The sequence below is a fragment of the Nothobranchius furzeri genome, chromosome 18 (assembly GCF_043380555.1).
Source record: "Nothobranchius furzeri strain GRZ-AD chromosome 18, NfurGRZ-RIMD1, whole genome shotgun sequence".
Classification (NCBI taxonomy): domain Eukaryota; kingdom Metazoa; phylum Chordata; class Actinopteri; order Cyprinodontiformes; family Nothobranchiidae; genus Nothobranchius; species Nothobranchius furzeri.
The window spans coordinates 43,732,820-43,744,470 of record NC_091758.1 but is presented as its reverse complement, the minus strand read 5'-3'; the positions used below and the strand labels follow the sequence as shown (position 1 = coordinate 43,744,470).

Sequence of the window (11,651 nt, the reverse complement as noted above, 5' to 3'; positions counted from 1 at the left end):
AGTCTTACGCATGAAACCCATTCTGAGTTGGCTGAAACTTTCTTTTATTTCTCTTTATCAGTTATACACCAATACAGACGAGATGAAATACAACCAGCTCCTATCTGAGGGTGGAGTGGGATCAAATTCAGCAGGCTGGTGAAGAAAGTACTAATGGTGTTGAAGAGGTGGGGCGCCAAGCTTGGAAAGGTGTGATACATTTTCCTTATGGGGTTAAAAAGGTCAATTTATAGTAACTCAAAGCTTCAAAGTCAACATCAGTTTTTCTTGTTATTTGGATTATTATGTCTTTCTTGGATGTGTCAGATCCAGTTTATATGTTTGTTTTTTAACCTTTTTTACTGACGGCATAGGAGGCTTGCAGTAAACGATGATCCCTCTGCAATCAGGCGGAATTTGGCTCTTATTTTGACAGCTATCCAAGCGCGCGGCGGCTTTAAGGAGGGGGCGTGGTGCTGCTGTTTGGACCGACTTGTCAGTGCCGTCACTCCCCACTATCACTCAGCTGAATGAACAGCCTCGAACAATCAACAGGGGATCGGCTCTCCGCTCCGACGCTGCGCTCGGACGCGTTTTCTGGAGGGGCCATGTTCGCCCGCTGACAGGGATTACTACTACCGAGCGGTGGTCGTTTCCTCGTGAAGAATCTGGAAGGTAAACTGGTGACTGTTCTGCGTGAAGGTGATGGCTCAGCAGCTGCAGCTGCAGCAGGGCGCACGATGCCATCGGCCGGGAAATGTTTGACGCGTAAAGACGCGGAATTTTATGGATCTGTAGCAGCGTCTTTCTTTGGATCGCCACTCAAAATGTTTTAAAACGAGATCCAAGCGTCATCTGTGAGGGATCACGGGTGGGGGTGCTAATTGGTTTGGATTCCTGTAACGCTTCCTGCTTTATTATAAGGAGACTATAAATAAAATCCGTCTGAAATCCACCCCTCCCCATCAGTAACACGGTATAGGCCGCCATTAGAGACATATTTATGTTTATATTTATATTTATATTTATAAGCGCGTGACATCATCAGCCTCTTCTAAACGTCTCAGCTCTCATTTTCCAGCTTTTAGTGACCAGATGTGACTAATGATGGGGTGCGTGGCGCTTTCACGCGCTGTTAAGAGGACGTGACCTCGATATTATTCCGAGTGTGCGTTCACTTGGCTAAACGGACACTTCCGGGGGTGGCCCATAGAGGGCGCTGTGTTGCTTCATCTGCTGCGTGATCACAGCCTCACTGCGTAAAACCACGTTTCTATGAGAACGCAGTGTGTGTGTGTGTGTGTGTGTGTGTGTGTGTGTGTGTGTGTGTGTGTGTGTGTGTGTGTGTGTGTGTGTGTGTGTGTGTGTGTGTGTGTGACATCGAACTGTGAAAGTCCTCTGCAGCAGGAAGCCGTTTCCTCTCTCCCAGGTTGAACTTGGCTGCAGGAGCATTTCAGGTTCTGTTTTACATCCAAACAGCAACACGTCTAAATATTTCTCCTCCTAACAGAAAACGGGTGTCTGCTCACATCTTGCCTGTCTAAATATCAGAAACGAATGAAGACACTGATGAATCAAGATGGAGAGTTTTGTTGTGAATCTGAAACTCTTATTTAAATATAATAAAGGAGTCATTAAGAAAGTAAAAGAAGTCATAGCAGAGCCAAACCTCTCAAGGGCATCCTTGGCGCTTACAGCCCACGAACCCTCTCTGTTTATAGGACGGGGAAGCATCAACAACTGTTTAATCTGTCTGAACATCTGGCAGTGATGCGGTGATCCTCTTGGCCGGTTGCTGAGGTTTTACAAGCACCACGCTAAGCACCAAATGATCCTCTCCTCTTAACTCGCACAGCTTCGCCTGTGGAGTATTTCTTTGTAATTTTTGTTATTTTTAATGTATTTATCATATTACTTTCACTTGTTTTTGTTTGTATTTTAGAGTTGTGGAATTGTTACCTCCTGCTACCCTTCAGAGAGCCGTGCCTCATCCAGAGCACGCCATTGAGCTGACCGTCAGCTGTGTTGAGAAGTTAGACAATGATCAACAAGTTTGAGAAGAGCATCCTGTCTGAAAGGATTTGAATGAATTATGATAGAAATGGCATTTTAATCATGCTACCCTAACGGGGGAAGAAAGTATCTTGCAGGATTTGTGCACACAAAGGCGGCTGAAGTTGTTCTGGCGTAATGCGCGACCTTTACAAGCATCGATAAGCTTTAAAGCCAACCTCTCAAAGCGGTGGATGGTTGTCAGCATCAGGTGTTTAATAAAAATCCTCCTCGATAGTCTGCAGCTGCACTGAGCTTTTAATACGCTTCAAGCTTTTCCACAAGTTCCTGTCAACGTTCAGTTTCACATGCAAAGTGTGTTTGCTCCTAAATCAGACAAGAAATCCTCTTTTTCTGTGCATTCTTAGGCCCACTGCTTTGACTGAGGTGCAGGATGCTTATTCAGCTACCTGTGTGTTTTCAGAGGAGGGAGAGGGAAGAAAAACACGTCTGACGTCCAACAGTAACAGAACCACAGGGCTGAGGTGTTCTGCTTCTGGCTGTGACCCTGCTGACGGAGCACCAGTAAAGGACCGCTCGTCTGTGTTTGTGTCTGTGGGAGGAAGGATGAGGGGGAGCTGGGATCAGCACCCGGTGGCCTGTGTGCAGCCACACGTGACTTGGGCTTTTACCGGGTCCAAACTACCGTGCCACACGGAGGGGTGACCAGCAAAGGAAAGCTGGGATCTTTGCTCCCAGAACAGGCAGCTGGAGCAGATGTTCACACGTCTTCTTTTAGATGTTTTGTCTGGCTGTTGGACCTGCTTCTTCAGGAGTTTCAGTCGTGTCGGCCCGTTTTCCTGGATCTTTTTGGGCCAGCGTTGTCTGTAGATGCACATCTGCCACTATTTAACTCTTGTATGATTTGCTGGGTGCACTCTTAATTTGTATGTGGTCTACCTGTAGTCAAAACGTACAACCAAAGCTGATCACCACTCCCAGAAGATTACAGGGTACGCTCCTTGTTTACTGCTGGTGCATGAGCTGGCTAGAAGTGGTGAGGAGTGGTGAAGGAGGAGATTGTTGTGATAGCCTAGGTCGTCCAGGTTCATCGTATTCTGGAGAAGTTCTTTGTTGGTTTGGTGCTTCGTTAGTGAAACAACTACGTTAACCGTGTGGTCTAAATGTGCTGGAATGGTGTACAAACGGGATAATCCAACCTAAGCTGAAATGTTTAGCTCTTAAAATTGCCTGCAGCTTTCTGGCTTCTTCTGTTTAACTCGTCTCACTTGCTCTTACGGGCCAGATGACTTTTACCGCCCGTTTGTCTCTTTGTGTGGCGGACGGGCGGGCAGCACGCCGGCTTGCAGTTTCTGTTTTCTTTGGCCCAGATGGTAGAAATGTGGGAGTAATTAGCTGCGAGGGTTTAGTACCTGCCTGAGTGTGCGTTGACCCTTCCTCTCCAGTCCCACCCGTCCTCATTAATACGTGGGTTTCAAAGTTTGGTGATTTGTTTGTGTTTAAATATTTGAGTTTTAAATGTTCCAGAGTACTCTTGAGAGGGTCAGAGACATCCCAGTGTGTGGCTCCAACGGGTTTCGGCCCGATTCTCCTACACAGATGTTCTCTGTGGTGGAGAACGATAACCGGGACGCTCACGATGCACCAGAGGCCCTTGGCATCAGACCGGCACGAGTTTATGAGGTTCGGTGAGCCTTTTTAAATGTTTGCATCAGTAGTTTCTCTTTCTGTTTGCATCTTGCTTGAAACCTTGTCTAAATATGGCGGCTTGCTAAGTTTAAAACCACGCTGTGAATCAGAATTGAAAATAATTTGGTAATAATGCAGCTTGTGATGAAAAGGATTCCCGTTGGAAAGCCCGAGCAGCCTTCACCACGAGGTATAAGGGTCGTCTGTTTTATTTACATCCATTCTTTCTTCTCGGTGGAATGGATGATGCTGTGGCGTGTGGATCTTCCACATTCTCCAGAGGCACCTCGGTGTGGAAAAGTGGCCTTTGTCTTGTTTTCTTCCAGATTGACTTGGGAAAATGCAAATCTGCCTGGCAACAAAAGTAAACAACCGGAAAATATCAGCTTTTTGGATAATTCTTTACCTGCTCATTTGAAGGAGATGCATGGTTCTTCTGGATTATATATGTAATGATTTAAATTACATGTTTTTTTTAACAAGCCATAAGACGTAGGATTCCATAGAAAATATGAAATCAACCTTATGGATCTGTGAGGTTATTTAAACCAGAAGATTGGAACTTTTTATTGCAGGGATTAGATAACAGCTCCGTATTCACTCAGAGACAACAGAAGAGAGAGTCGAGTTTAAAAGTTAAAAAATTTATTACTAAACAAATGAAACTAGACTAACTTTAACACTAAATGTATGGTGTAACTAAGGTGAATGAGACGGAGAATGGTGTGATGTGGAATGTTGCTCAGAACCAGCAAATCTGAAGAAACGATTAGTTCTGATGGGAACTGAAGGTGATGTCTACGCTCTAAGCTTTGGTTAGGAGATTCATAAACACATTCAACGCCATTTGTCGGTCTACATACCCTTTTGGAAGTCCCCGTTAGATCAGGAGGTGTAGAGGTCCAGCTTGACCTTGTGGAGCCGGAGCCAGTAGAAGCAGCCGCGGCAGCCGAGCACCAGTCTTGAGATACTTCCAGGTCACGACAGCTTTGTTGGCATCTAGTGAGACCCAAACCTGGGTGGTGATGGTTCAGCTTTTATTCTGAAAGGAACCGTTGCAGCAGGTGGAACAGCAACAGGTTTAATCCAGCTCGTCGTTGGTTCTTTCGGCTGAAGAGGAGAGTTACGGATTGGCCACTCCGACAACTTCTCTAGAACGCTTTGAACTGGCGTTAAAGATGACGTGGGCATAGTTTTATACTTCGGATGTTTTGGTTTATGGTCGAATGAAAAGATGACAGATTTACCAAGCACCACCAAAACCCCGCCTCCGTCAGATCTGGCAGATTCTGATTGGATCAGTAAAAGTAATGTGTCGTGTCTTAACGCTACGTAGATCAGTCCTAGTGGAAACATTTAAAGTCATATTACTTATTATATTCTATAGAATTATAATAAAGTAATTAATATTTTGATTTCACAGATCGGTCACATCTTATTATTGACGAACACTTTGTTTGATTAGCTTTATTAAAATAGAGTTCTGTGATTTATTAAGAGGAGAGAGTCCATTCTTCATTCTTCTGTTGAGCTGGAGAGAAGCAGTTTATAACAAATGCCTGAGAGCTTGAGACCATATCTCATGCAGACTAGTTCTGTGTCAGAGGAGAGGGGGAAATGACTTTTGGTGGAAAACGGTCATTTCATACCGTTACATGTCACAAGGTAAATGTGATTCTTCAGACTTTCCAACCATTGTTAAAAAATAAAAACAAACACGATCAAACACTAAAACGCATGTTTACCTTATTTAATTTCTCTCAACACGATGAACCCTGTGGCTGAAGTGTTTGAAACTGTCCGTTGAGGCTTTTAAACTAAAAAAAAATGACTACCTGATTGAAAGCCACAGCTAAAACACCTTTGATGTGAACCCAAGGTGGTTTCCGTGTTTTCTCAATGCAATCCCACCGGATGAGTTCGTCAGTCCCTGAGACTCCAGGAGCAGGTGCTCTTGGAAGCTTACATTTCGTATCTGTGGCGATCATCTCCCCATGACTTGGAGCCATTTAGCACTGGGGGGGGGGGGGGGGGGTGATGGAGAGGCTGCTCTGTGACAGTCTTCCCTTCCCCGTCGGTCCCTCACCTCCACACTTCTTCACCGTTCTAAGGCCAGCCTGAATGGACTGGTTGTTTCGGTCCGTCGTCTCGCACAATTGGCTCCCATCGACATGGGCAGCAGGAAGGCGGGTTGAGACCGGGGCTTTGCTCCTGCCCCTTGGCTAACATCATCCTGAGCTACTGAGGGAGGCTCATCAGGAGAAGGTGGAGGAGTGGAGCCTGTGTGGGACTCAGACGAATGCTACTGAGCACAAAGCAGCTCTTTCACTTGGGATCTGGTGCACATATGGAATCATTTATATCACCATTGGCCCAACCAGGTTTTTTCTTTCTTGGCTGAATCTTCCCCAATCACCTTTCCATCTTAGACTCACTTTGCATTTGAAGTTATAGCAACATTTATCACCTGGAGATGTTGCTATTCTGTTTTTTACGGTAATTTTGATGCAAACTCATTTAAATGGGTTTGGTTCAAATTCTTGATCTTGTTTAACCCTGCAGTCATTTCTGTTGTGGGGGAAGCCACGATCATCAGTCGTTTGCTGTTTCTTTAATGCATTTCTAAATAAAATGCTAGATTTTATAGGAGCAGCTATCTATCAGTAACACGATGCCGGTGTGACCTCATCTGTTGGGATTGGCCTCTAAACTCAACAGCTGGGTGTAGATAACGGAGCAGCATGGATGTTTATTTTCTCCCACCCCTCTGCATTCCAGCGTCTTATTTATAATGGCCGTGATCTCCGGCATGGGGGGCGACTTCTATAAAAGGATAAAAGTTCTGCTGACCCTGTCCCAAAGAGGCTTGCATGCCTCATTTTTGCAAAGATGCAATCTGGAGATTTCAAGCTGAAAGACATCAGCCACACTAAAAACCCAGCCAGTTTGGCTTTGGTCATATTCTAAGAGAGAGAATGCTGCAACGGAGGCATGGACGTCGTTTTCGGGGGGGCGGGGGCGGGGGGGGACATGTCCCCCCAACTTTTTCCAAAGTCAAGTTTTTACCATCCAAAAACAATATTACGCTATATTAACTCATTCACTGCCAGCCGTTTCCTGACCACTAACGGCCTTCGCTGCCAGCGTTTCTCACCGTTTTTACTGTTTTTTTTAAGTCGCAGGACGTTGCGCGCTAGCATGATGTCGACGCCAAAACAACCAAAACAAAGCGGAGACTCACCTCTTACATCAGGAAGAATCCGCATGTTTCGAGCGTTATTTGTTCTTTCATAATCCGTTGTCGAATTGTGATCGGCAGACGCTTTTCCGGTTCGCGCCTCACTTTTTTTACAGCAGCGGCCCAAATCGATCTCCTAACACATGGATGTGTTGCTTCCTGATCACGTGATGTGTGACGTACGCGGATGAAGATCGGCTTCAGGGCTGAGATGTTCGTTCTCTCAGCGCGGGGGCTCGTTCCGATGCTCAAACAGTAAAAAAATGCAAATGACGACTTTAGTCGCCATTGGCAGTGAAGGAGTTAAATGGACAGTGCCCTGCGATGGACTGGCTCTCTGTCCAGGGTGTACCCCGCCTGATTGCCCATTGACCGCTGAAGAGAGGCACCAGCCCCCGTTTTTCTCAGAACGGATCGTCTTCATGAGGTCGTTTACCCGTGAACGGAGTGGACAGGGTTAAGTAACTCCAGAGTCCAGTAGCGGGATCTAGACTGGAGTTTATCCCATCCAGGGGAACAGGATTACTAAATGTTTAGTGGAAGGTGGCTTTTCATCCTCTGCCTCTCCCATCTCCTTGGTTCTCCACTGCCCTGTTCAGCTATGTTTGAATTTGATTGTGGGAAATTTTCTCTGCTCTCCGTGAGAGTTCCTCGCTCTCTGGACCGGCTTTTCCCCTGGGTTCCTCCATATCCCGATGCACTGAGCCCCACCACTGCGGGGCTCTGGGGTCCTCGCCATCTCGGCAACCCCTTCATGGCAGCAGGCAGAATTCCTTCACTCTCAAACGACATGATGTATGCTTGACCTGTTTCCTAGTTGTGGGACTGGACGGCACCATTTATCTTCTCGGGTGGAGGGGAGGCAGTCTGGGGTCCGAGTCATGAGGAAGACTGGCAGAAAGAACTCCCTACCAGTAAATCCCCACAGGCTGAGGTCTGGGCTTGACGTGTCCCGGTTCTGAGGAGTGGGCAGGCTGTGGCAGGTTTACTTTGGCTTGGCACAGCTGGTATTTCCTGGAGTTTTAGTCGGGTTTTGGCTTTTTATCTAAAAAAAAACCCCACTAGTTAATCAAACGTGTCTGCCGTGAATGAAGGATGTTTTTGGCCGTTTCAGATTTAGACTGCAGCATCCAGTTATTCATGAGTGCTTTCTGTCACCTTTGGAAAGAAGAAAGTGAAATGTTATGGATGTATTTTTTAAATGCAGGTTTAGTTTCGCTGCACTGAAGCAGGACTTGTGTTTGTGTGAATGCACCCTTTGTCTAACGGCTGGGACTGGAACTAAACACAGTTTTCCAGAGCAGAGACTTCCCGTTAACTCCTAAGTTCTCCAGAACCAGTCGCTCACTAGCGTGACTGAAGGGTTTTACTCGAGTTGTCTCAAGACAGGAGTGGCTAAATCTAGCATCATCTCAGATTTTTCCTTCCACTTCTGCTCTCTCTCTAGTCCATCTTAATCTCATCATCCCAACTCCACATTCTGGAATTGGAGGATAAAACAAACATTAATGCTCAGGCTGGATTAAAATGCCTGCCGCCTCTTTAGCGAGCCGGCAGATTTTAAATCCAAACTACTAAAACATTTTGAAAGACCATCATAATTCTTTCTGAGTGTCTGGGGTTGCTAAATGTGGCTCCTGCATCTTCCCGTGCGTTTTTTAAAGATGGTGTAATGACTCTGCGTCGTGCTTCAAAGCTTCAGAGTGGAACAGAAAGCTGTCCGGAGCGTTTACGGCGTACGTCAGCCTCTCGTGCATCATCCCAGTGAGCTGCATTCAGTTTGTTTGAGCCGTGAGATGGATGAGCAGTCAGGGATTCAGGAACACTTCTGTCTTCGTGCCGTCGTTTAACTGGACAGGAAAAAACCTCTGAACAGGGACCTGAGCTGTGTCCTTGTTTCCTTTGACTCCAAATGACGAAGCACTCGGTTGGCGGCGACTGAAGCGTTCAGCGGTGGAATGAACGAGGTCCTGTCTCCGGAGAGGCTGCTGGAAAGGGTCCTTCTGCCTCTATCCCGCTGTCAGCAGGTTTAAATGGACTGTTGAAGACCGCGGCGTTTATTTGTGTTCTCCTGTAAACCGGACTGTTTTCCAGATTTACCGTCATGCGGATGTTCTGTCATCTGGAAGCACTGGCGTTCCGCCTAGTTTCCCCTATTCCAACAAACACCTGTAAGCCTAACCTTTGACCTCTCTCAGCCTGCACCTTGGTGTTTCATGCATCTTTGTGTATCTGCAGAGGGATTACATTGCCATCCCTCTCTGAAATGCACCATCGCTGCCTTGTGGTAAACATTACATATGCCCCCCCCCCCCCCCCCCCCCCCCAGTTGCTAAGATACCCTTCCCCGTCCCCTCCTCCTCTCGCGTCCTAGCAACCCCGGTGTGCTGTTTTTCTTCTCCGTCCTTGTTTAAACGATCTGTCATCAGCCTTCAGGAAGCGGACGGGTAAACAGGAGTCTGTTGGAGAAACTCGGATGACCCGACCACGTCCTAGCAACCATGGAGCTATTCTGGGCGTGTGTCTTTGCCTTTTAAACAGTGGAGGAGCTGTGCTCAGCCCTTTTTGAATTCCAAGCATCCGCACCATGACACAGCCTTTTTCCAGCACAAAACTTGGATGCTGAAAGCCTTCTTCTAATAGACGGAGTTTTTTGTGTTTATTACTTTAATTAAAGGTCACGTAAGCGTTTATGTGGGAGGCGTTCGGCTCTGGAGGTTTCGTGTTGTGGTTGTCTGAGTTCACACGTGTGTTGAGAGGTTCATCCGGGGATCGGTGAAGCCAGGAGCTCCTGCTCTGTGTGCCAAACGGCAACATACCTGCGTGAAAGCAGCAGGAGGTCTCTACCTTTCTCACAAATGAGCTTGACACTATTTTTATTTGTGCTTGGGCTCCGGTCTCCATCCGTCTCCATCCCCTCCGATGTCCAGAAGCTGCACACATTACTTAAAAAGAGAATACAGTGATCACTGGATTGAGACATAAGGGTGATGGGAGGTCACTCTGGTGTCACCGCTGCCCTCAGCATCCTCTGGGATGGATGATGACAGCGTGGGCCGGATTGAGGTATTATGCAGACAAACTGGACCCTCGGTTCAGAGGTGCTGTAATCACTGCTATAGCTGCCCCCCCCCCCCCCCCCCACCCCCCACACTCAACCCCCTAACCGCTGTGCTGACAAGCACAATCCCTTTAAATGTGCAATTATCTGCCAGTTTTATCAGGTGCCTTGTCGAGGCAGCTGCGGTGTCTGAGGGATAAAAACAAGGTTTTTAATTGTTGTTTGACATAAAGAATTAAATAAATATAAGAGACTGAGCTGCAACTTAAAGAGCAAGTCACTTCAAATCAACATTTTTTTGCCAATAAACTAAATAAATGAGTGTCTAATCGTGTTGCAGACACGTGTCGTCAATAATTCGGCACTTTAGCACATCTTAGTTAAAATTTAAATATTCTGCCTAAAACTGTCAGTGTTGCACCGTCGTCAGGTAAAAACTCAGCACTGCGTTTGAATTTAAATCTGCCATCGCTATTGGCTAAGAGGTACACTGATGTTAGATGGTACATTATGATGTCACAATGTTGTGAGCGTGTGTATTTGGTAGTGGCTCCGCCCTCTCGGTCTGCTAGGCAACAGCATTTGTTGCATTTTCAAACAGGAAGTGGGAGTGGAGTAAGAATCTGGTAGAGGGTGACTTGCTCTTTAAACGACGAGCTTTTTCTGTTCTTAAATCTGAAATAAATGATTCTGATCAGTAAAAGCCTATTTTACAAGTCGTTCCTTCGAAGGGCTGACTCCAGGCCTGAAACTGTCTCGGCTCTCTTCCTCTCACTCTTTCCTTTCTTTGCATCACCACCCCTCCTGTGCAGAGGTTTCCTTGGCAACAGGCTGCAGTATATAAACCGACCGGTGCTGGAAGAATGCAGCACAGCAAGGCAGAAAATGGAGACCTTGTTATTCACTAGTTAGCTCTATTTTAGTGTTGGCTTGATTTAAGAAATCTGCACTCAGTTCAAAGTTTAACAGGTAATTTAAGCAGCTCATCTGCGTTGTCTGTGCTGAAGGAACGCGTGCATGGACAGAACTATTAGCTCACGCCACCTGCATCGACTTCGTTTTTATTGCTTCTCATCCAAGACTTTGAGAAAAAGAAGCTCAAGGATTTCAAGGTCCGCGTCTTGCAGGAGAGTGAGGGGAGGAACCCCTGCTGTGATTCACTTGAGTGTTGCATACATCAGCGCACACAAGCCCGCTCAGAACTTTATTGAAAAAGTATTAAAACAGACTCGACCATAAATCTGTCTTGTCTGCACTTTGCAGAACGTTTCCTTGGCTTCGTCTCCTCTGCCTTCCCGTTTGAAAGGAAGCTTTTTTTTAAACTGAGAAAAAGTCAGATGACAAGATGTTTGTAGTACAGCAACAGAACCATAGCTCCTTCAGCAAACCCTGCCTGTTGGATTCGGACATTACAAAGGAAGTACACCCACTGGAAGTCACAGGGTCCCTGAGGTCTTGAGTGGCGTGCCTTAAAAGGGTCTCGGAGACCAATCGTGCACCGCACAATGACTTTGAGTTCACAATGATGCACGTTCTCACTCCAGCCCCACTGGCGGGAGGAAAAAAAGGAAAGTCAGAGTCATTGTTCTGTGAAGGAAACTAAGTTGCAGAGAAAGGAAGAGCAGCAGGGTGAGGAAATAAATGCTGACCCACATTTTTGGTTGCAGCTTG

General features: G+C 46.4%; 1 protein-coding gene across 1 annotated transcript in view; it reads left to right on the top strand.

The window, feature by feature from the left end:
- Positions 1-506: 506 nt before the first annotated feature.
- Positions 507-11,651, top strand: part of daam2 (dishevelled associated activator of morphogenesis 2) — an 84,332-nt gene continuing 73,187 nt past the window's right edge. Inside the window, exon 1 of the mRNA XM_015969146.3 lies at positions 507-654. The gene's annotated coding sequence lies outside the window, so the exon portion shown is untranslated. The remainder of the gene's footprint in view (positions 655-11,651) is intronic.